At 46.5% G+C, this 22,768-nt stretch overlaps 1 long non-coding RNA gene across 1 annotated transcript; it reads right to left on the bottom strand.

The window, feature by feature from the left end:
- Window positions 1–17,532: 17,532 nt before the first annotated feature.
- On the bottom strand, window positions 17,533–21,133 carry LOC140693431 (uncharacterized). The gene is made up of 3 exons (XR_012069199.1): window positions 20,883–21,133; window positions 20,528–20,735; window positions 17,533–17,762 (listed from the first exon to the last, which is right to left on the bottom strand). It is a non-coding gene; the product is annotated as an uncharacterized lncRNA (long non-coding RNA).
- Window positions 21,134–22,768: the final 1,635 nt, after the last annotated feature.

Here is a 22,768-nt window from a genome sequence, read left to right as displayed (position 1 = left end):
AAATGGACGCTCCTCTCCAGCAGAACAAGGTGTAGGATACATCAAAGTGCCACAGGTGCATCCCTTCCCTAGCAGTGCTGAGCCTTAGAGAAGATCCCACCAAAGTGCTTGCACAATTTTCAAAGATAATGTTTCTTCAGTAACATGAATTCAAAATAATCAATATGTCATCAAGGGATTTTCAGAAGTGACCTGCCCTGGACCCGTACAATACACACACATAAATACACACATATACACATAAATATATACACACATACATACAGGAAAACAGACAGACAGACTGAAACACAGAGAAGCACGGGGAGACAGAGAAACAGAGAGAGAGACAACTCAGAGAGGCACTGAGAGACAGAGACCGAGAGAAAGAACACTGGAGCTGGTAATGAGTGGAACTCACATACATTTTCACAAGTCAGTCTATGTGTCAGAACCTGGTCCCAAAGTCGATCCACCCTCCAGGGGAGGGTGTGGGGATCCCACAAGGGTGTGGGAACAGAAGGCAAAAAATAGGAATCCATTGTGGGGCAGCCCACCACAGAGGCCGAGATGGGACACTGGGCCTGTATGTCAACATGACAGAATGACCTAGGAGGTTGTATGCCAGAGCGGACGATGTCAGAGTTGTATTTAATTTCAGTCTCACGACTGGGAGCGGGGAAGCAAGCAGCAAGGAAAGTGACTTTCTCCAGACCCCAGGGCAGACCCCGGCCTGTGTGGGGTGTGCTTTGAACTCTGCCAGCCCTCTGTGGGGTCCTTCCTTTGCTGAGTCTGTGCACGATCTCCCTGTGATGCGAGCCCGTGGGGGTGACAGAAGCAATAGGTGTTTCTAGGTCTAGAGACAGGATGGGTTCTCTAGGAAGCAGGGGCCAGAATGATCCCCACTGTGCTGATGGGGGATTGGGGAGGCCCTGAGAGGCACATGGCTTGTCCAGGATGATAACACTGCTGAGTAGGGGGAGCCAGGTCTGAACCCAGCTGTGTCTTCAGAGCTGCGGCACTGGTTGCATCCAGGCCTCCCCAGGGCTATGGGGGGGGCCTGAGTTGGTGTCACTGTGTGTGGACATGGCATGGAGTGAGAAATGAGAGATTGGAAGCCCAGAAAGGCCCTTGAGGAGCTTTGTGTCAGGAGGAAGCTTGGAGAAGTGGACCCCAGGAAGTGACCTCACTTCCCTGGCAATAGAGCCCAACAGAACTTGGAACCGAAGTCACCAGGCACCCACTCTGTAGAGAAGTCCCTACTCAGCTCACCTGGTTGGAGACAGAGGCATGTTCTGCTGCATTCCATTATCCTGAGGCCGCAGGCCCCAGAAAGCCCGCAGCGAGGGTCTCTACCAACGCTGCCGGCACTGGGTCAGGTCTCACCCAAGGCACCTCTGGCCTTTTGGACAGAGAGACCCAAAGGTAACACAGGGAGGCCCAGGGCAGGCCCCTCCAGGCTGGGCCACCACTCAGATCCCATCCAGGTAGCCACACGGCCCCATCCTGCCTGGTGGAGGTGGAGCAGTCAAGTTGGGGATGGGTATCTGCCTCAAGAAAGAGAAGGACAGAGGCCTGGGGGGCCCAGTCACATAGACAGCCCAGGACAAAGCTGGCTGGCTGAGATGTGGAGAGGCTGGGAAGGGTCCTGCTGCCCGAGGTGGAGCCCATGCTCTCTGGGTATGTATTTTCCCTCCCGGATGTCTGAGCTGAAAAAGGTTCTGGTCTGATCTAGCAGCAGAGGGTAGAGTCTAAGGAATCAGGAGTGTTCCTGGCCGGGAAGGACTCTGAGACTTCCATGCTGGGTCAGCTGCTGGTCACTATCATTGCAGAGCCAGATACCACATATTGAAAAGAAGCTGATGAATAAGAACACCAACGCCCCCTCCCCAAGTGAAGGGCTGGTGTGTCACTCTTCTGAGGGCCAGCGCAGACTCCTGGTGGGTCTGGATATGGAGGGGTCCCCACCACCATGGCCCACAAATCAGTGGGGCAGGCCTCCGACCCAGACATCACCCAGGGCTCTCCCAGGGACCTACCCGGGGCTGACGGGTAGCTCAGCACACCCTGGTCTGACCTGGAGCACCGTGCCCACCTCGCTGCAAGTCAGGTGGAGGACCAGGAGCCCCCGAAGCAGAGACCAAAGGTCAAAAAGGCAGGGCTGGTGTATGTGTGTAGGTGAGGGTGGGGCAAAGGCTGGGCCACACAGGGAGGTGTCCCTAGAGGCTACTGTTGGGACCAGAAAAAAGAATGGCCTCAGACCACCTGTCTGGAAAAATTCAGTCACAGAACACATCCTGTGGGCACTTTCTGGGTGGGAGCTGTCTGGAAAGCTCTGGGAAGATTTCTGTCCTTGTAGAGGCACATGGAAAGGGAGGCAGGTGCGTAAAATTTTCCTCTCTCACAGCATGAGGTCTTCCACAAGACTTAAAACTCTCTCCACTTCCAATAGTTACAGAGGAGGCAGGGGCAGGGGAAGATGTCAGAGACCAAAAATGGGACGAACTGGATCCTGCAGGAGACCTCGAGCTACCTCCTGCCGCTCCTGCAGCTCTTCCTGAACCTGCATCTGCAGCTGGACTGCTGGGCAATGGAGAACCAGTTCAGGCATCACCACCACCTGGGGTAGAGCCCCCTCTGCACCCACCCACACCTTCTTCTCCAAAATGTTTTCCAAAATCCCACCGTCAGTCCCCCCACAAACTTGACGTCCCTTCCACTGGAGATGTTTTTGTTTCATTTTCTTTAGTTTCCTTTGCTTGTTTCACATCATTTATGACATCCTTTATTTTTCTTTTTAGAGTTTCATGTAATAAAATATAGACTTTTCCCCTTTTAAATTATGCAATTCAGGAGCATTAGGGGTATTCACAATGTTGTGCGACCATCACTACCATCTAGTTTCACACTATTTCTTTCCTCAAAGTGAAACCTTGGATCCAGAGCATGCACTCCCCTCCCTCCTCACCCAGCCCCTGACAACCCCAAGTCCTCTTTCTCTTTGCGTGTCTTTACCTCTACTGGTTGTTCCCTGCCAATGAAATTTTAAAAAAGGATTTTTTCCTTCCTGCCCACATGTTTTCACCTGGGGCTGAGGATTTTTGTTTGTTTTCACTTGAAACAGCATTCTTATTATTTTCAGGGGATATCCAGGGGGATTAAAGATGTGATGCACAAAATTAAGCCCTTTTGGTAACTCTGTGCATAATCTCAGGGTAGACACTGCTGTTCCCCCTGTGACACCACAGCCAGAAGACACAAGGGAGATGCTTAGCTCTTCCTGTGGCAAAAACAAAACAAAACGAATCAAAAAAATTAGTAAAAGCCCAGAAAAATTGCTTGAAAGGCAAACCACAACCTGGAAAATTCATTCCTCATAACCAAAGGTTGGAGAAATTTTTCCCATCCCTGTAGTCCAAAATCCTTTTGAAACTCAGTGTTCTAAACAGAAACAGAACAGGCATGGGCAGTTCCAATGAGAGGCAATGCAGGTGGCCAGTGTGTGTTAGAGATGTTTGACCTCTAAGGTGAGAACAGAGGCAGAGAGAAACACTGCAGAGACAGCATCGGTCACCATCACACTGGCAGTTCTTTAGTCAGGTGACAACCAGCCCTGGTGACAATGTAAGCAGGCAGAGGCTCCAGCAGATCCCCTGGAGGGAAGAGTGAAGGGACACTCCTCTTCAGGAGAACAGGGTGCAGGACGCATCAAAGGGCCACAGATGCATCTCTTCCCCAGAAGATCTGATACTTACAGTTCATCCCAATAAAATCCTTACACACCTATTCAAAGATGCCTTTTCAAGGGTGTCCATCACAGCACTGGTTGAAACAGTCGGAATTAAGGCAACACTAATATTGATGGAGAGGGGATGGGGTCCATTCATTCTGGTTCATGTGGATGAATGAATGCTGTTCAGTTGGAAAAGTGGGTGCCTGGTCTCAACCCAATGTCAAGGGAGGCCTCAGGGTGGAAGTATGCAGACCCACTCTCTGCATCCAGGGTCCCATCTGCACGACCACATGTGTGTGAAATCAATATAGATGGAAATTGACCTGATTGTGAGTGTGTGAGAGACAGAGATGGAGAGAGACATACTGAGAGACACAGAGACTGAGACATAAGCACCAAATCATTCATGACAGACACCGCTGTGGGTGGGAATTACAAATCACTTCTTTTTTAGGCAATATTTCAATTTTTTGTACTGTGTCTGTATTACTCTACTAATTCTAAAAGGATTAAAATCCTATGCTAATGTGACCCATTCATTACTCATCTATGGAGTAATTAAAGTACATTAATCCTATTTTTAAAAGAATTTAAAGCCTTCTCAGGACTCAGTTCCATGTCAGCTCAGTGGAAGCAGAGGTTCTCCAGGAGGTCGTGTCTCTTCTGAATCAGCATCCAATACAGGTGAGCAAGAAGTACCCGACTTGGACACTGAAGACTACAATAGATGAGAGAGTGTGTTGAGAGAAATTAAGACCTATATTCAAAGAGAATAATCCCATATTCATGGAGCAGAAGGCTTCATTCTACTAAGATGACAAAGGTCCACGAATAGATCTAAGGATTCAAAGAATGCCTACCCAAATCCCAGGTGGTATTTTGCAGGAATTGACAATCAATCTAAAATTCACGTGGAAAATCCAGGAGGTCAGAATACATGAGTGAATCTTGAAAAAGAAGAACAAAGTTTGAGGAATGGAAAGTCAGATGGAACCCACGGTTAATACAAAACCTCTTTAAGCTGAAGATAACTGAGATTCAAAAGATGCAGAAGAAAAGCTGTCATGGAAGCCAATTCTCTCCTTTCCCTTTTCCCTATTAAGTTAGGTTGATAAAAAAGCCTTTAACTTTCACCATTTAACATGGTAGTTACTTTTCTGGTTGGCTCCTGCGTGTGCATAAATAAAACGTTTCTCTCGTTCATCTCCTCTTTACTTCTGTGGGCTCTTTGGGAGGGACTCTGGATTATGGGGACCTGCTCTTTTCTCACCTTCTTTAGTGACATCTTTTGTCCATGGTGAAGTTCTTATAAAAAAGAAAAGTCTCATTGGTTTTGGGTCAGATTTGGAACATGTATACCTTTGGAGACCCCCTGGAGGAACAAGGGGGTTCAATACTGCCTGGAGAATTCACTTGTCAAAATGCCTAACAAGACGCTATTTGCAAGGGTTTTTTTTTAAAGATTCTTACCCTAAAACAAATCCCCTATCTAAACCTCTTGGATGATCAAATATAAAGAAAAAAGGAGAATCATGTCTGGCCTAAGAACACTTGCTTAACAAAACGGAAGGACAGAATCAGTTTCAGAGCAAAAATTAAAATGCATTTATACCATCAACCCTCCCACCCTTTTGTACACTGTCCTCATGTAATCTGCCAGATGGCCCCCTGGAGAAGGCCCTTTGCCCGGAACTCGTGCTCATTTTCAGAGCTCGGCCAAGCGGGAGGTTGGTCCCCAGGGCCTGAGAGGGGCTATGTGTGAAATCTTCTCTGCTGAGACCCAGCGGACTGAAGGTAACTGTGTTCTCTGAGGGAGAGAGAGCACACCGAGCCTCTGTGGAGGCATCTCTGAGACCCTCCCAAAGGCACAAATCTCTAACTCTGGACACGGGAATTTTTGATTGGCATCTTAGTTGGAAATCTCCTCCTGGATAGAAAGAAGCAGATTCAAGATGTTGCAATTGGATGGGCAGGTCGGCCTCTCGAATTAGTCGATGAGGAGGACACGCAATTCTCTGCAGAAGTAGGAACACCCATCCCTGCTCTGCTGACGTCATGTACAGAGAAACAGACGCGACTCTAGGGGGAATTCAAAACCCACCAACCTTTCTTACCGACGTCAACGTCCCCACTTTATTCTCCTGTCAGGTCTCTGCACAAAAACTGTGGCTCATCCCCAAATATCACACACCCATCACCCTGTACCACTCTGTGTCTGTGTCCAACTCGAGCATTAAGGCCTGTGACCGTTACTGTTAAATCGTGTCCCCCTTTCTGCCCGTCTCCCGCCATCATCCCAGTCCAACATCGGTGTCTCTCTCCAGGTCAGCAGCACTCTTCCCACTGGCTTCCCATCAGCTTACCTTGCCCTGTTTCCATTGCTTATTCCCCATACGTTACCCACAACGGTCTTATTAAAGTATGAATCAGATCAAGTAGTTCCGCATTGCAAAATACTTTCGTGATTTTCCATTGTATTCAGAAGGATATCCAGAGTCCCTACCAAGGCCCTATGTGATCCGGGCCCTCACCGATCTCTGCAGCCTCAGCTCTCACCGTTCTGCTCCAGCCCATCTTCACCGCCCCGATGGTCCCCACCAGGACAGCTGCGTTTCTAACTCCAAGTCTAGTACTTACACTTCTTCCGGCCTGGGAGGCTTTTCTTGTCTGTTACCTACGTGGCTTATTCTTTTGCTTTATTCAGGACTTTGTTCAAATTATTTACCCTCAGAGAGGACTTATCTGACCAGATTATTTAAAATAGCACACACATATTTCCTATTCAAACATTTTCTCTCCTAATATGCTTTATGTTTCTTTGTGGCAATTATTAGTACCTGGCAGTACATCATATATTTATTTGCTTACTGGTTTACTGTCTGTCTTTCTTACTAGACCTATATTCATGGAACCACAAATAACTGTTTTAACCAGTAACTTTCAAACCACCTTTAAATGAATTCTTTTATAAGATGAGAATTTCAGAGGCTTCCACGGGTTGCTTAGGGGAAAAAAGAAAAAGGATTCAGGTTGAACTAATTTATTAAGGACCTGAGAGTTGGTTATTTATTTTATACATAGTAGTGTGTACCTGTTAATCCCAAACTCCTAGTCTAGCAAAAGGCCTAGCTGACTACTATTTTTAAAGGAATTTTTTCTTTTTAAACTGGGGTTGTTTGAGATCTCTTTTCTTCTTCGTTATTTTTCTTTTTTTAAAGATTTTTTTTATTATTTTTTTACATTGAGGTACCGCAAATTGAATCCAGCATGTACTCTACCCCTTGAACTATACCATCCCCTCCAAAGACAATTATTTTTATACTTTGACAATACCATATTGAATTAAGATTTTTGTTCCATTTTCCCTTCATAGAGTTTATAACTGAGGGAGAGAGTCAGAGGAAGCTCTGGGCCAACCCTTCCTTCTCAGCGGGTCACTACACAGCAGAGGAGCTTGGCTGTCTCCAGGCCCAGCTCACCTTTCTGCTCTGAGGGCCGACTCAGGCCACTTCTCTTACAGGCGGCATGTTAGAAGCAGCAGAAAGCCAACTAGCGAGCAACAATGACAAAACTGACCCACCTGCAGTTGGACATCATCTGGTCTGAAACGTACCTCTTAAATCTCTTCTTCTTATTAGTGGATGGTTTTCAAAAATATTCCCAAGGAGATGAATCTCACTCCATTTTTTCTGGATTTCTTGGGCCTTCTATGACTTTAACTGCAGGCTTCATTTTCTGCACAACATCTGCAGGGAAGCCAGGCAGAAAACGTGAACAGACCCTGCAGGCCGCGGCTGAGGCCTCCCGTCAAACATCCTTGTTGTGCAGAGCCTACGTTCATGGGACCAGTTTCATTACTGCTGTAATTAGTTCTTGTCCAAGTGTCCCACCGGAAATGTTTCTAGATAGAACGTGGCCTGACGCAGATGAGCAGTGGGGATGTGGGGTGCAGATGACACACAGACTGGAAGGAGAAAAGGGAAATGTTTCTTCAGGCTTCAGTTTGGAAGATTTCTGATTTTTATATGGACATTAAACTTGGTCAGGCTGAAGCACCATTTGCTCTAAGACGGGGTGATGTACACGTATCCCTACAACTTCAAAAAATATGTTGAAGCTGGGCGTAACAGCCTAGGGGACAGACAGCTTTGAGTGACACCTCCGTTCCAGGATGCCTATGATCTCGGGCTCACAAAGAGGAAAAGAATACACATATTTTGCCTCTGTAGTTCTATGTGAAATTATTTTGACCCTTGCCGGATGGTGTAAGATCAGAGAGCATGTAGTCTTTCGTACATCGCAAAGACGACAAGTCTTCTTGATGAGTCAGCACACTGTTTCCGATGGCCCGGGGTCTATGCCAGACATTAGCTGTCTAGACAAATACCACACAGCCCCCCATCCCTCAAGGAGATCACAGTGTGTCGTGGAAGATACAAATTTAAATAGATTTTCAAAACAATGTGGTAAGAGTCACTTTGCATCATATATACTATATGTTCAGAGGGGCTCTTGCACTGCCTGGGGCTGTGTTCTAGAAGATAGGGAAGGTGTCAGAGAGGAAATGCTTTCTGCACTGACATCTGACGGATTCCAGCAAATCTGTAGACCAGGAGAGTGCATGGTGGGGACGGGATTCTCAGCAGCTTGCGTGTCTCGTGCAGACCCCTGGTCATGTCTAAGAGCACTTTGCACTTAGGGAAGGAACGTCAGTGAGGCTAGAGGCTGTGAGGAACTAACGGAAGCTGAGGCTGAAAAAAAGCAGCAATGAGGTGATGAGAAGGTGTGACGTTAAATCAGAGAGCGTGGACTTCCTCACACACGCAGCGTGGAATTCTTTGCGGTTTTAAGGAGGAGAGTGACACAGATTAGTCATTAAAAGTGAGCAAAGTGGATTGTTCACTCTAAAGTACAGCACTGGGGAGACTAGAAAGGGGTGGGAATTAATGCAGTGGGGAGCGAGGAGCAGGGACTTAGTTGGGGGACATTAAGGAATAGAATTGTAGTACTGATGGGGGTGAGGGAGTGGAAAAGTAAAGGAAAACTCCCAGATGTTTGGCACAGAAAAGAGATGGGACAGTGATGCCATTGTTTGAAAAAGTAAAACTAGTTCTGGGCGAGTGTAAATCCAGACAAACAGAGCTTGAGATTTTTATGTGCTAACCAAATGTGAATGTCTACTTGTCAATTAGAAATATATTTCTGGGACTGAACTGAGATGTCCATGCTGGAAAAGATTTGACAGTTAATCATTGGACAGAGGGCAGTTGAAGCCATGGGAATAAATGCCACCCACTGACAGTTTACCAAAGAAAAGGGAAGGAGGGCACTTCTGGTTCAGAAAATATGGCAGACCAGAATCTTGAAGACCCACTCACTTAAGACACATAAAAACGTAGGACAAAATGCTGCCAGTGTTTTCCTGTTTTTTTTTAAGGGCACGTTTATTGTGGTATGATACCTGTACAATAAAATACACATATTTCACATGTACTACTTGGTGAATTTGATAAATGTCTACACCCAGAAAACCATAACCACGATCAAGATAGCTAACATTTCCATCACTCCCCAAGAGGGGCACTTTTCGAATCCCCATATTTATCCCTTCCCATCTCCTTCTCTCCCTGTGAACCGTAAGTTTGTTTCTCTATGTCTGTGGGTCTGTTTATCTTCTGTATTTAAGTTCATATGTTTCTTTTTTTGATTCCACATATAAGTGATATCATATGGCATTTTTCTCTTTTTCTGGTTTACTTCACTTAGAATGACTATCTCTACGTCCATCCATGTTGCTGCAAATGACATTATTTGTTTTTTCATGGCTGAGTAGTATTCCATTGTATAAATATACTACTACTTCTTTATCCAGTCACCTGTCAATGGACATTTGGGTTGTTGCCATGTCCTGGCTATTATAAATACTGCTGCTGTGAGCATTGAGGTGCATGTGACTTTTTGAATTAGAGTTTTCTTCTGACATATGCCCGGGAATGGGAAGGCTGGATCATGAGTTAAGTCCATTTTCAGTTTTTAAAGGAACCTCCACACTGACTTCTCTAGTGACAATGCAGCCCATCTTGTGAAAGCAGAGCCATGCTCAGAAAGTAATGGGTATTTCTAAGGGCCAGACATGAAGTGCAGTGAGTGTGGCCTGTTCAAGAATCAGAGGGCAGTCTGCCAGGGCTGGAGGAGAGTGACAAGGGAAGTGTGGTACAGGTAGGAGTCAGACCATGTGGGGACATGGCAGGCTGGGATAAGGAGCCTGGACTTCCAGTAATCCCTTGGTAACCATGGGGCACTGGTTCCAGGACTCACCCTGAAGTCAACATCCATGGATGCTGACGCCTCTTGTATAAAATGACATAGGACTTGCATGGGACTCATGTACATCCCCCCATCTACTTTTATATATATATACAAACTTTTTTTATTGAGTTATAGTCATTTTGCAAAGTTGTATCAAATTCCAGCATACAGCACAAGTTTTCAGTTATACATGAGTATACACATATATTTGTTGTCACTTTCTCTTTCACTGTGTCCTCCTGTGTACTTTAAGTTATCTCTAGATTACTCATGGTATCTAATACAACATGAATGTTATGTAAGTAGTTGCCAGTGTATGGCAAATTCAAGTGTTGCTTTTTGAAACTTTCTGTTTTTTCAACAATATTTTCAATCCACCGTTAGTTGAATCTGCTGGATAGGGAGGCCCTAGATATGGAGAATCCCCAAGCTCCTCCTTCCCACATCCTATATTTTCACTGCAAGCACTGAAGGGGTCCAAACATAGAAGAGACCCATCTACCTGCTGGAAACCCTGAGGAATTCCGTCAGCGTATGTAGAGCAGGAGAGAAGGTTTAGGGCCAACTAGTGGGAAAGGAGGGCCTGCCTGGAGAGGATGGAGGAAGGACAGTAGTGGAAGCCATCACGTACTCTTACTGGAACTAGCTGACAGCAGTGAGGGACGCCAAGGAACTGGGTACACGTCACGTGTGGGGCGATCCTGGCCACCAGGTGCAGGGTTCACATAACTGGGACCCAGTTTGCAAGATCAAAATAACAAGGAGGCAAAGGGGCTGCCTCAGTCCCAGGATCCTGACAACGGCCACAGCGACGTGACCCCAGCTAATGCGGTTCCCCTAGTAAGCCAGAAAAACGAAACTCTGAGCCAAGATATTGCAGATTCCACTGCAGCCACATGGATAACTAGATCTCTAACCTGACAAAATGTAACCACCAGAAACAGGAATCTTTCCTTTTCTCTTCCTTTGGAACTTTGGACAGGGAGTCACAAATCTTTGACGGGAACCACCTATAAACAAATAGAGAGCTCACTTTTTCAGGAATAAGCATGGAGAAAAAGAGTGGGGTGATGGTTTAAAGCAGAAGTCAAAGTTGAAGCCCATCTGAGAAATGGTAAAAACATGTTTCTCAATGAATTCGAGTTATGGCAAAAAGAAGGAGGAAGGTTAAGGAAATCTCTATTAATATCCATTCACCATAAAAGACTAGCCAGCCATAAAAAGACAACACCTTAAATTAATAATTTTTTTTTTGGTGATGAAAAACAATGCCTTAATTTAAAACAAGGCTTGGGCCATCAACAACACTCTGAGAATTGTTGACGAGGAGAACATAAATCTGCATATAGATATGTAAGTGTTCCAAGTCCACCACTCAAAAACAATTAGTCAATCATGTGTCCAGTTGATTGGGAAATCCCAATAAGTAAATAACTCAAAAGTGGGAAAGACATGGGATTAAATAGTGGTAGTGAGCAATGAAATCCAAGATGTATATACCTATATTTTCTTTGTTAATGTAACAAACTTAAAGCAACTGTCTAAAAAGTAGTAACTGGAGCACACAAACACACACACACACAATTTAGAACAACAGAGAGGTAAAATATGCTAAATTTATCATTATTGAGGAACAGGATCTAATAGATTATTTCATTTTTGAGACTCTTATAGGAATACTGGTCCAATTGCATAAAAATTTATGAACTTAGAGATGATTTATAAAGATTTAGAGAGAATTTTCTTTAAGAGGCAATATAGCTTCCAAATCACTGAAGAGAAAATTAACAATAAAAAAATTAATTAATCTAGGTAATATGGAGTAACACTGACCATATTTACCACCCAAAAATAAACCACAAAATGGATAAAATATATGAAGCAATGATTTTTAAGACACGTGGAAACGATCATCCACTAGGACCTTGCCTTGCCACCTCAATACCAAGGCTCCTAGTCCTCCTACTGCCATCACAAAGGATGTCCACCAGGAGGCGACATTTCCTTCCTCTGCTCCTACTGCAGAGCCAGTCCTGAGCAGTCCTTTTCCAGGTGTTGGCAGGCAGCTCCCAGAAGTGCTCTCGTGGGCCTTGGTCCCTTTTGGCCACCAGCAAAGGGATCAAGGATGAGCAGTGAGCCTCCTTCCTCATCCAAGACCTAGGAAACTATCTGACTTCTGAGCAGCCCTTCACTCTTGTCTGCTGTCTGGTACTCTCCACCCGGCTTCCCGAGTCCCCGGCACGGGCAGCCTGCACACTGGCCACAGCCCATCAGAATCTGTTCCCCCGCCAAGAGGCCACGCATGATCATGAGCAGGGCTCCAGGCCTCTGGAGCAGTGCGGCTTGGACTGGGTCCTGGCCCTGGGCGCGCGAGCTCCATGCCCTTGGTTGAGTCAGTCAACATCTCTAAGCTACAGTTTCCTCATCAGTAAAATGAAGACATAATCAATATGGAAAAAAAAACAGAATCTGAGGGGGACTAAATTTCTGGTGATTGAAGATAATTTTAATTTTGATTTATACAGCAAAGGACATCATACAATTTTTACTACATCGTATTTCTAAAGGACAGCTTCTACTATTAAAAGTAATGCATGCACGTACACACAAACACACGTGCAGACACACTGGCTCTAGTCCACATACATCCCCACGGGCACACACACATGGAGTCATGTACCACTCATACACCCATAACATACGCACAACCACACACATCCTCAGGCGCACACACACACATAACATACAGAACCACATACATCCCCAGGTGCACGTGAGCACACACAAACACACAGTCATGTACAACACACGTCCCCAGGTGCGCGCGTGCACACACACACGTCTTACACACTTTGGCGTTATTCTAAATCAATTTACAATTGAGGGTCACAGTGTCCATTGTTTTATCCACTCAGAAGGTCCTGACTTTGGAACGTGAAGCAGGAGCTCTCCTCTCTGGAGATGGTCTTTACCAATTACAGTCTCAGTAGAGCCAACATAACTGCTCTGGACCTTTGGAAGTGCAGGCCAGAGCATACCTGGGAGCTCACATCCTGTACATGTAAACATGTTAAGTGCAGTAGGTTCTAAAGTCCTGCCTTTACAAATATACGTTCATTATAAGGGGGAAGACCAGGTTCAAATTTAGAATTCCAAGACACAGGGGAGTCCGGCAAAGAAAGTGAGCATGTGGGGAGAGCTGATTCCCAGTCTCTGACCACTAGCCTGATCCTTTTCTTCCCAATGCTGGGTCCATCCCTTGCCACAAGTGGCCTTGGATGTTCACAGGGGGACACTCAAAACTCACATTCGGGATCTGCTCATACCCTCCATACATACAGCTGCCCTTTGGCCTCTCTGTGAGTCCTGGGAATCTGAGCTTCCGGGAGAGCCGGTGCAGGCACTAGGAATGGGTCAGGGGCTGCTGAGACAGGGCATCTGGGGTCCTGGGCTTCTAGAGCATGGGATGGAGCCAATGACCCTGCCCCCTTGGCCCTGCTGACTCCACCCCATGGAGGGCGTGGCCAGAGGAAGTGTCAGGGCCAGAGGGACCCTCTGCAGTGCAGGACCCAGGGCAGCGGGCCCCCTTGCCAGGGTCTAAGAGCAGAAGGCCTAAGGAAAGGTCTGAAGAGGCTGTAAGGTATCTTCATTCCCATTAATTAAACAAAAATAAAAGCATACCACAGGCGTGAGTGGAAAGGGATTTGTTAGAACAAGGGAAGGCACTTGCCAAGGTCTGGCCATAGAGGGCTGGTGGGTTTGTCAGGTTGATGAGGAACCAAGAGGCTGTTAGTCCCTTCTGGGTCTAAACACCTCTTGAATTCCTCCGGGTGACACTGAAATGCAGTGAGACACGGAACTCTCTTAAGTTGTTAAAATCTTCATGGTGAACCATTCAACTCTCTCCTCATTCTTGGCTGCGAAAGCACGATAAACACAGGCCAGAAACTCATCAGCCTGTTGGTTGGTTCACTATCCGTCTGGCGCCTCCTCTTGTAGGAGCCTTTATCACATCACCCAGGGCTGACCCGGCTCAGGATTATAGCTGATTTTCCGCAGGTGGCATCACTTGCTAGTGACATGAAGCAGGCACATTAGCCACCTCCCAAACACTGAGGCTCCTCCTGGGAGGAGCCTTCAGACCCCCAATCCAGCCTCTGCACCACGATGTTCCTTAGTGTCACTACCGGTTTGCTGCCTTGGCCTCTAGCTTTGACCAGATCCTCGCCAGATTGTCGATAAATATCACCCATATACCACATCTAAGCTTGCGGTCCAGATGTGACCATGGTTCTTATTTTCTTCCCATCGATGGATTGTTTGATCTTTGTGTAATCATGTCGACAGCAAGGCCAGTACAGCCCTCTTGAGGCCTCCCCGAGCCGCCTCTGTGTATAACTGTCCTAGCACCCCAGGGGATCGGGTCTGAAGCCTGGCACTCAGACACGAGGATGTCAGCTGGAGAGACAGGAATCCACTCCTGCTGTGGCTTCTGCTGTGGCTCAATGTGGCCATAAAAACGGATCCCACAGGCCCTGACGTCACTTGATTCACTGCAGGGATGCTCCCACACTGCCGCGTTCCCCAAGAGACTGAGGGCTTTCTGCTTGTTCCGGAAGGCCCCACCCCCGAGGGGACACTGGGTCCAGTGGAGCGTCCAGCCTGCTTCCCCGCCAGCCCTTAGGGCCTTTGTGGGGCCTGGAACATCAACTAACCTCCCCTTAGGGACCCCTTTGTCCTTTGCAGCCAACAGACCTAGGTCATAAGCACTTTAACTCACCTGAGGGTGTTTTCCTCACTTCAGGGGCAGTGAGGACTGGGCTTCTTCACACTCCAAGTGCCCCCGGTCTGGATGCAGACAGTCTGGCTCTCCCCCCAGTCCTGCAGGTTCCGGCCACACCTCCTGCTGGTCACGGAGTCTGTGCTGTATTCTCTTCCAGGACAACAGGTGCACTCTGCCCCCCACCCTGTCCCCACCAGCAGTGGCAGAGGTGGAGGACAGGCGGGTGAGCTTGGGCCTGAGACACTGCCCTGAAATCAGTGCCCCAGAGGCCGCTGGTGACTAGAGGGACCACGGGGAAGAAGGCAGCATGGGATGGGAGGGGGAGGAAGGTTCAGGATAACGAGACGAAAAGGGGAACAGATAGCACCGTGAGGACCTCGACCATGAAAGGGAAGAAGATAGACAGTGACAGCTGGAGCGGTGTTGGCGTTAAAAGCTGCGGGCATTTTCATTTAATTTTATTAATTACCATTACATATAGTGACATATTTTTATTTGATTAAAGATTAGGTGCCATGTCATATAACAGGATATAGTATATTATTTATTAAATAATACATAATAGTAGATATACTAGCATGTTATGTTCTGTTTATTTATTATCAGATAGTATATAATACATATGTAGTTATTTATATACATAATATATAATTCATGCATCTATATAATATATAACACATAACAATGTAGGATTATGAATATTATATTTTATAACAAGATTACATAACAATAATGATGTAATATTATCCATTGTATATCTTGGCTCATGACACATTCTCACCTTAGGTGCCTGTCAGAAGTATTTATGTATTAAAATTAATATTATAAGAAACAGTTGTGAACCTGTCACCCAGCACCAGAACAGGACTATTGACAGTGACATACTGTGTCCTATCCTGCCCTAGGCCTCTTCTCACAGGAAGTAACCAGCATCCTGAATCCTGGCTTACACTTGCCTTGTGTTACTGTCACACACACAACATTTAAGATCAGTTAAAACAAATGAACTGCAGGTACATGCAACGAAGTGGATGCATCATACACCCTATGTTAAATTGAAAAAGTAAGCCCAAGAAGGTAGCCTATAGTGTGCTAAGCTTTTAACTGTGTATATATATGTCAACTAAACTCACTAAATTAAGAACAACTACAGCTAGAGTCCAGGTGGGAGAGGGACAGATAAAAGGTGAGGTGAGCAGATTTGCTGCAGGTGAGCGAGTTCCCTTCAAGTAACATGTCATTCTCTCTGAAGCAGGAGGCAAGGCCATCTGCTGGGAGTCAGGGAAGAGACAGAGGGAAGCTTAGAGGTGTGCAGAGAGCATAGAATGTTGACACCACTGTGTGGCAAGTGGGGAAATGTGCTCACTAGAGAAATCCTGGAGGATTGCCTGGCAGTGGCAACATGCTGGGCATTGATTTGTAGTCTTAGAAATCTGTGCTGGGAGAGCCTGCTGCCTGCAGGCTCAGAACAAATAGAGCTGGGTGAACCGAGATGGAAGTCATCCTGGTGAGGAAATGAAAAGATCAAGGGTCAAGGGAGTTTTGTTTGTCATAAAGAGAGTGCTGACTGTGGATGCAGAGCTGGAAGGTGGGGAAGTGGAAGTAAGAGGAACGTGGACAGGTAGGAAAGCAGAGGAGTCAGTGCATGATGCCCCAGTGAGGGTGAAGGAGGGCCAACGAGGCTGGTGGAGAAGCAGCTGGATGGCTAGAGTTGGGCACATAAAGGAGAGAGGCTGGACCTGGGGTGGAGACACGCCCGGGTATGAGCCCGGGGGTAGGGTGAATGGGAGGTGTCTGGCTCAGGCTGACGGAGAAGAAGACCCTACAATGACCATACTGGGTGGTGGAGGGAGAATCAACATTGACGTCTTGATGGTAGGCGGTGAGGCAATACAGAGTTGGTGGTCCAGCTGCTCCTGACTGAGGCAGATGAGCAGGGAGGCCAGGGTGGCAGGCACTGCTAGGAATGGACTGGGTTTTCCAGGTGTTCCCAAGAGAGGAGGAGAAATCACCTCATGGGGGAAAGTGAGCACAAGGAGGTCAACCCAGGCTCCTGATCAAACGGAGAGTGTGAGGGGGCAAATCGTCAACTCCAGAGATGGTGGCCTAGGAAGCAGGGACCATGGGTGAAGTGAGGGGACACTCAGAGAAGAGAGAGAGATGAGTCTTCTGGGTGTAGGGGGAAGAGAGGCCCCAGGACAAAGGAGCACAGGGGCACAGTGATGAGGATGGACTGGCTCTGTTGTGACACTGCAGGAATGGCTGGATCTTTGTCCTGAGGGCTTAGTTTGGGGGGGCTACTGGCCTCATGAGGGCCCCCCTCTCAGCAGCCTGGACAGATGCTCCCGCTCCTGATAGCTCTGTGGCCACCACTGTTCCCGGAAGGGCTCTGCCTCCATCTTCTATCAGACATTCCTGCCCAGTCCCCGACTGCCAGCGAGGGAGCCTGGGCCTCAAAGCCGTTTGCCGTGGAGGGACACAGGCTCCTTGGAGAAGCAGGCTGATCTTATTTTTCTCCGTAACCCACGGCCTAGCAAAGCGCCAGCCTATGGGTGGGCCATTCAGGGGCTCGGATACTTCTTAAATTAACTCAAAGCAGTAGAATAGCAGAGCTGGAGGAAGTGACCACTGAGCTCACAGAGTTCACTGCCCACACCCCCATTCTACAGATGAAGAAACAGAGGCCAAGCAGCCAAGGTCATGCTGCTCTTTAATGCTGGCCTCTGTTGGGCATACCAAGTGATGAGCTGCACTGAAGGGCCTGAGAGGGGGCTCTGGGGTCAGACAGCTTGGGTTCAAGTCCCACCCCTGCCATTTACTAGCTGTGTGATTAATGACTGTCCTTCCTGTAAAGTGCCACCTCATTTGTTTGTCATGAACACAGAGTTCCTTGAACAGCAGGACAGAATTCTTTAAAGGTTTGCTGTTGCTTTTGTTACTATTATCACCAAGTGAACCCTGAAATGAAGAACAAAGACAGCAAGATTTTTTATTTTAAAAGATTTTAAAATACGATGATGACTGTTTGATTTAATCTATTCAAGTTTGCATTTGACCATTATTAACAACTGCACAATGGATGACTTTTGAGGAAATGTTACTTCATGTCTTTAATTCTCACTAACTACACAGGCTATTCAACAGGAAGCAATTTTTTTTCCAGGAAGAGGGACAAAAAGTTAACAATATCTCTGTACCTCTCGGTTCCCAGTGAGTTGGTTGTGATCTGTCAACCCAACTTTGGGGAAATGCCCTCTCCTCCTGGGCTCGCTGCACTGCCACGTGGCCTCCAGGGGGCGATTTACCCCCACACGAATCCAGTATCTTGGTTCATATCTTTGCTTCAGATCCCTCAAGGACTGCCCATGCACCAGGGCCCCATCTGCCCCGCCAGTCTCACCTGCTGGCCTCCAGGAAACTATCCTGGGTCTCAACCATCCTCTGTTCCTATGCCCGCCCCACTACTCTTCATTTTGTCCTTCAAGTGTGGGCTCCTGTGGCTTGCCACCAAGCAGGGGTCTCCCAGTCCTCCACCTTGGGGAACTGCATCGTCCTGCACAGTGCCTAGCGAAACTGTGTGGAGGCCGGGAGAATACAGAACAACAGGTGCTCAGAGGGGCTGCCTTTCCCACTGCAGGGGCCCTGGAGAGCTTTCTCCCAGCTGGTTATTCACAGGCGCTGAAGCTGTGGAATCTCGATCTTACCAATTTAAAGGGCATCATCACTAATTACAAAAGAAATCATTTTTTCAGTAGCAAAAGGAGAAAAGACTTTGTGCCCCATGCCCCCATCTTTCTTCCTCCGCCTTCAGAGGTGATTCTCACTCTCTGGGCAAGGGTAGAAAGCAACAAACAGAATATTATTTTTCAATGATTCTTCTTTCCCACTCTGAAGATTGCATCCCAAGACTGATGAAGGCTAGGATGGTTTGGCTTCCCTGTACTGAGTATTCAGAGGCTCAGGGTGGAGGGGGTTAGGGAGATAATTCAGCATTATGGAACCAAACAGAGACATTAAAAGGTTCTACTCTAAACAGAAAGGAAGCAGGATGCTATAGAAATGGGAAAACCATCATTGGAAATGAAATAACGAGTTACAAGACAATAAACATGAAGATGTAAAAAAGAAAAAGTATATCAAAATACAAAAAGGTGGGAAAGGGAGATGGTAGCAAGAAAAGATAGATTTTTTTCTCTTTCTTTTTCCTTTTTCTCATTATTCTTAGGATGTGTTGGAGCCTACGTGATTATCAGTCTAAAGGAAATAGATATGATAATGGGTTGATATACTTGAAAAATAGGGTAACCACAAATCGAAAGCATATAATAGAGTTGAAAAAAAAAAACCAAAAAAGAAACAAACTCTAAATGGCTTAAAGACTTAAACATTAGACAAGACGCTAAAAAACTCTCAGAAGAAAACATAGGCAAAACATTATTTGACATATATCTCAGCAGTGTTTTCCTAGGGCAATCCACCCAAGCAACAGAAAATAAAAGCCAAAATAAACAAATGGGACCTAGTTACACCTATCAGCTATTTCAAAGCAATAGAAACCATAAGCAAAATGAAAAGACAACCTATGGAATGTGAGAAAATATTTGCAAAAGATGAGACTGAACATGGCTTAACTTGTAGACTATAAAAATAGTTCATACAACTTAATAAGAAAAAAAAATAAACAACCCAATCCAAAAATGGGCAGAACAACTAAACAAGCAATTCTCCAATGAAGATATACAAATGGCCAATAGGCATATGAAAAAAAGGCACAATATCGCTAATTATCTTAGAAATGCAAATCAAAACTACAATAAGTTATCATCTCACACTACTCAGAATGGCCACCATTCAAACATCCACTCACCATAGATGCTGGAGAGGCTTGGAGAAAAGGGAACCCTCCTACATTATTGCTGGGAATGTAGTTTGGTGAAGCCAATGTGGAAAACAATATGGAGATACCACAAAAGACTAAAAAAAGACATCATTTGATCCAGCAATCCCACTCCTGGGCATATATCCAGAGGGAACCTTAATTTCAAAATATACCTGCACCCCAATGTTCACAGCAGCATTGTTTTCAATGACCAAGACATAGAAGCAACCTAAACGCCCACTGACAAATGACTGGATAAAGATGTAGTATTTAGATATAAAAGAATATTACACAGTTGTAACAAAGAAGGAAATAATGCCATTTACAGCAACATGGATGGACTTGGAGATTATCACACTAAAGTGAAATAACTCAGACAGAGAAAGACAAGTAACATATGATACCACTTATATGTGGAATTTTTAAAAAAGATACAAATAAACATTTACAAAACAAAAACAGACTCACAGACTTAGGAAACAAACTTAGGAGTTTGGGATTAACAATTACAAACTACTATATGTAAAACAGACAAACAGCAAGGATTCACTGTAGAACACAGGGGAAAATGTTCAGTATCTTGCAACCTATAATGGAAAAGAACCTGAAAAAGAATAGACTATGTATATGTACAACTGAATCACTATGCTGTATACCTGAAACTAACAAAACAGCTGTATATCTGAAACTAACTAAACATTGTAAATCAACCACATTTCAATTAAAAAAAAAGATAAGCTCTAAATAGCTGTATTCAAAGAAAATCTTCAAATCTTACCTCCTACAAAAAGTAAAATGGGAAGCTTGAGCAGGACCAAATTATACTGAATGAGAGGTTACATACCTTCTCCAGCACGTGGCCCATGGTACACATACATCGTGTTTTCCTTCAGGTAAGAATGGCCCTTACTGCCCAGGGAGCGAGTCCTGCTGGGACAAGGCCTCTGTGGCAGTGGCCTCCTTGTCACCGCTCCATCTCACCAGAAGGCCAGGGTTTTCAGAGGGGAGGGAACACAGAGCTCATACACTTCAGATATATTTCCTGAGAAAAACTGTGGAAAGACCAAATTCACCTGCAGTGCAGGAAACATGAGCACGGCCCCTAAGCAGACTGACAAACCCGAAGCAAGACGGCCCGATGTTCACATCGGAACCAGAACAAACACCGTCTGGCCCCAGTTAAACGATCACCATCTCACCTGCAATGAACTGTTCGTACTCATTGTCAGGGATGTTTCTGTTGAGACTTGAGAGATCAAAAAAGTCAGACCAGGGAATCCGGACCTGGTGGATGTCCAGGCTCTGCTAATGGTAGAGGCGGCCCCAAGGGGGTATCACCAGCACCGACTCTTCCATTTTCAGCAGGGTCTTCAGGAGGAAGGCGATGTGGATACAGACGCCCCTACGGAGGCTGAAGCCCTCCGGAGGGTTGACATAACACAGAAGGTACCTGGCAGGGAGCAAAGGAGAGCGGGTCTTCAGAGCCAGGTCTCTGCATAGGAATCCCGGCTTAGATAGAACAGATACAATGGGAATCTCTGCACAGCACATGGCCTAGACTCAAGACACGTTCAGCAGCTTCTGGTTTGTATAGTGGAGGCACTGCCCACCGATCTCTGTGTGGCCAATTATTTCGAGTCCGGGAGCACATGCAGAAGACATCTTGGCATCTGTCTATCAACGCTAAGCACCTGACTAGTACCTGAGCACCCGTTCTCCAGGGAATCTCAAACTTCTTGGCCTAAAGACCCCTGTACACTCTTAAATACTGAGGACTTCAAAAGGCTGCTGTTTATGTGGGTTAAATCTATCAATAGTTCCTGTGTTAGAAGTTAAATAAGAACTTTAAAAAATGCTTATGAGTTCACTTAAAAATAATAACAACCTACTACATGATACCATTAATACTCTTAAGCAAAAAATAAGTATATTTTTCTAAACAAAAATCATTAATGAGAGGAATAGCAGTGATTTTAATTTCTGAGAATCTCTTTTGGACTGGTGAGAGCTTAATTCTATCTGCCTCTACATTACCTGTTTTGTGATATCACAGACTAGGTTTTCCCTGGAAAACCCCACAGGAAACTCGGGAGTGCAAGAGTGTGCAAAAGGCAGGTGACTTCCCGGCGTTCCTACGAAAATAGTCTTGCATCTCAGGGGCCTCGGACTCACTTTGATAACTGCTGCCCTACCCTAGGCGAGACTCTCCTACACAAGAGCCAGGCAAGTGTCCTGGCTTCTTTAATGAGTTACCGCAGCAACACCCCTCCCTTCTCTGTGTTAATGTTTCCCACAACCTCCATTACTGCAGATGAGGATGTAATCCTCAACTGAGGCCTCTAATCCCAGAAGACTACCAACCTTGAAAGGGAGGGCCCATCTACCATCTCTACACCCCGCACAGTCTATTTTGAGTCAAGCCCTAGATAACTGCTAATTGACACTGACCCTTGTCTTATTCCTGAGTTTTAGCGAAGGAGCCAACATCTGGATGGAACTGAAATTTCCCTGCTGATATACAAGGCTGATAAACCACCCTATTCCAACATCTGATTCTGGGGCTCTTCAAAACGCGGGTAAGGCCCCGCTTCATAAAAGACGGGTCCTCCACCTGCCCTTCCCAGGGGTTCTGGGAGGCCGCGGCCACGCAGGGCTACCCGGAGTCGCGGTCCAAGCCCCAGAGCCCGAGGGGGAGGAAAGCCGGAGGCTGTGCCCCAGCCCTGTCCCCCCCGCCCCAACCCGCTCCCCGGCACCACAGCCCTCCCCGGCCGCCACACCAACCCGGATCCCACCCCGGTCCATGTCCACTGGCCCCGCCAACGGCGCTGCCGTACGTTTACCGTCTGTGAGACGCCGCCCCAGAAAGGATGTCGGCCGCCGACTGACGCGGCCAGAACTAGTGGCCCGGCCAAGCAAGCCGCCATCCCCAGCAGCAAACACCGCCATGGCCCCGGGCAGCTGCACACTTCCGGAGCCCGCTGCCTGCCCCAGAAGCGCACGCCAGCCCGCGAGGAGCGCGGCGTCTTTATCCATGGCAACGCCGCGGGGCCCTCCCCTAGCGCTTGCGTCTGCGTCCTCCCGAGGT

Source organism: Vicugna pacos, unplaced genomic scaffold (assembly GCF_048564905.1).
Source record: "Vicugna pacos unplaced genomic scaffold, VicPac4 scaffold_19, whole genome shotgun sequence".
Taxonomy (NCBI): domain Eukaryota; kingdom Metazoa; phylum Chordata; class Mammalia; order Artiodactyla; family Camelidae; genus Vicugna; species Vicugna pacos.
Note: the sequence above shows the minus strand (reverse complement) of the source record. Positions and strands in the feature narration are given on the sequence as shown.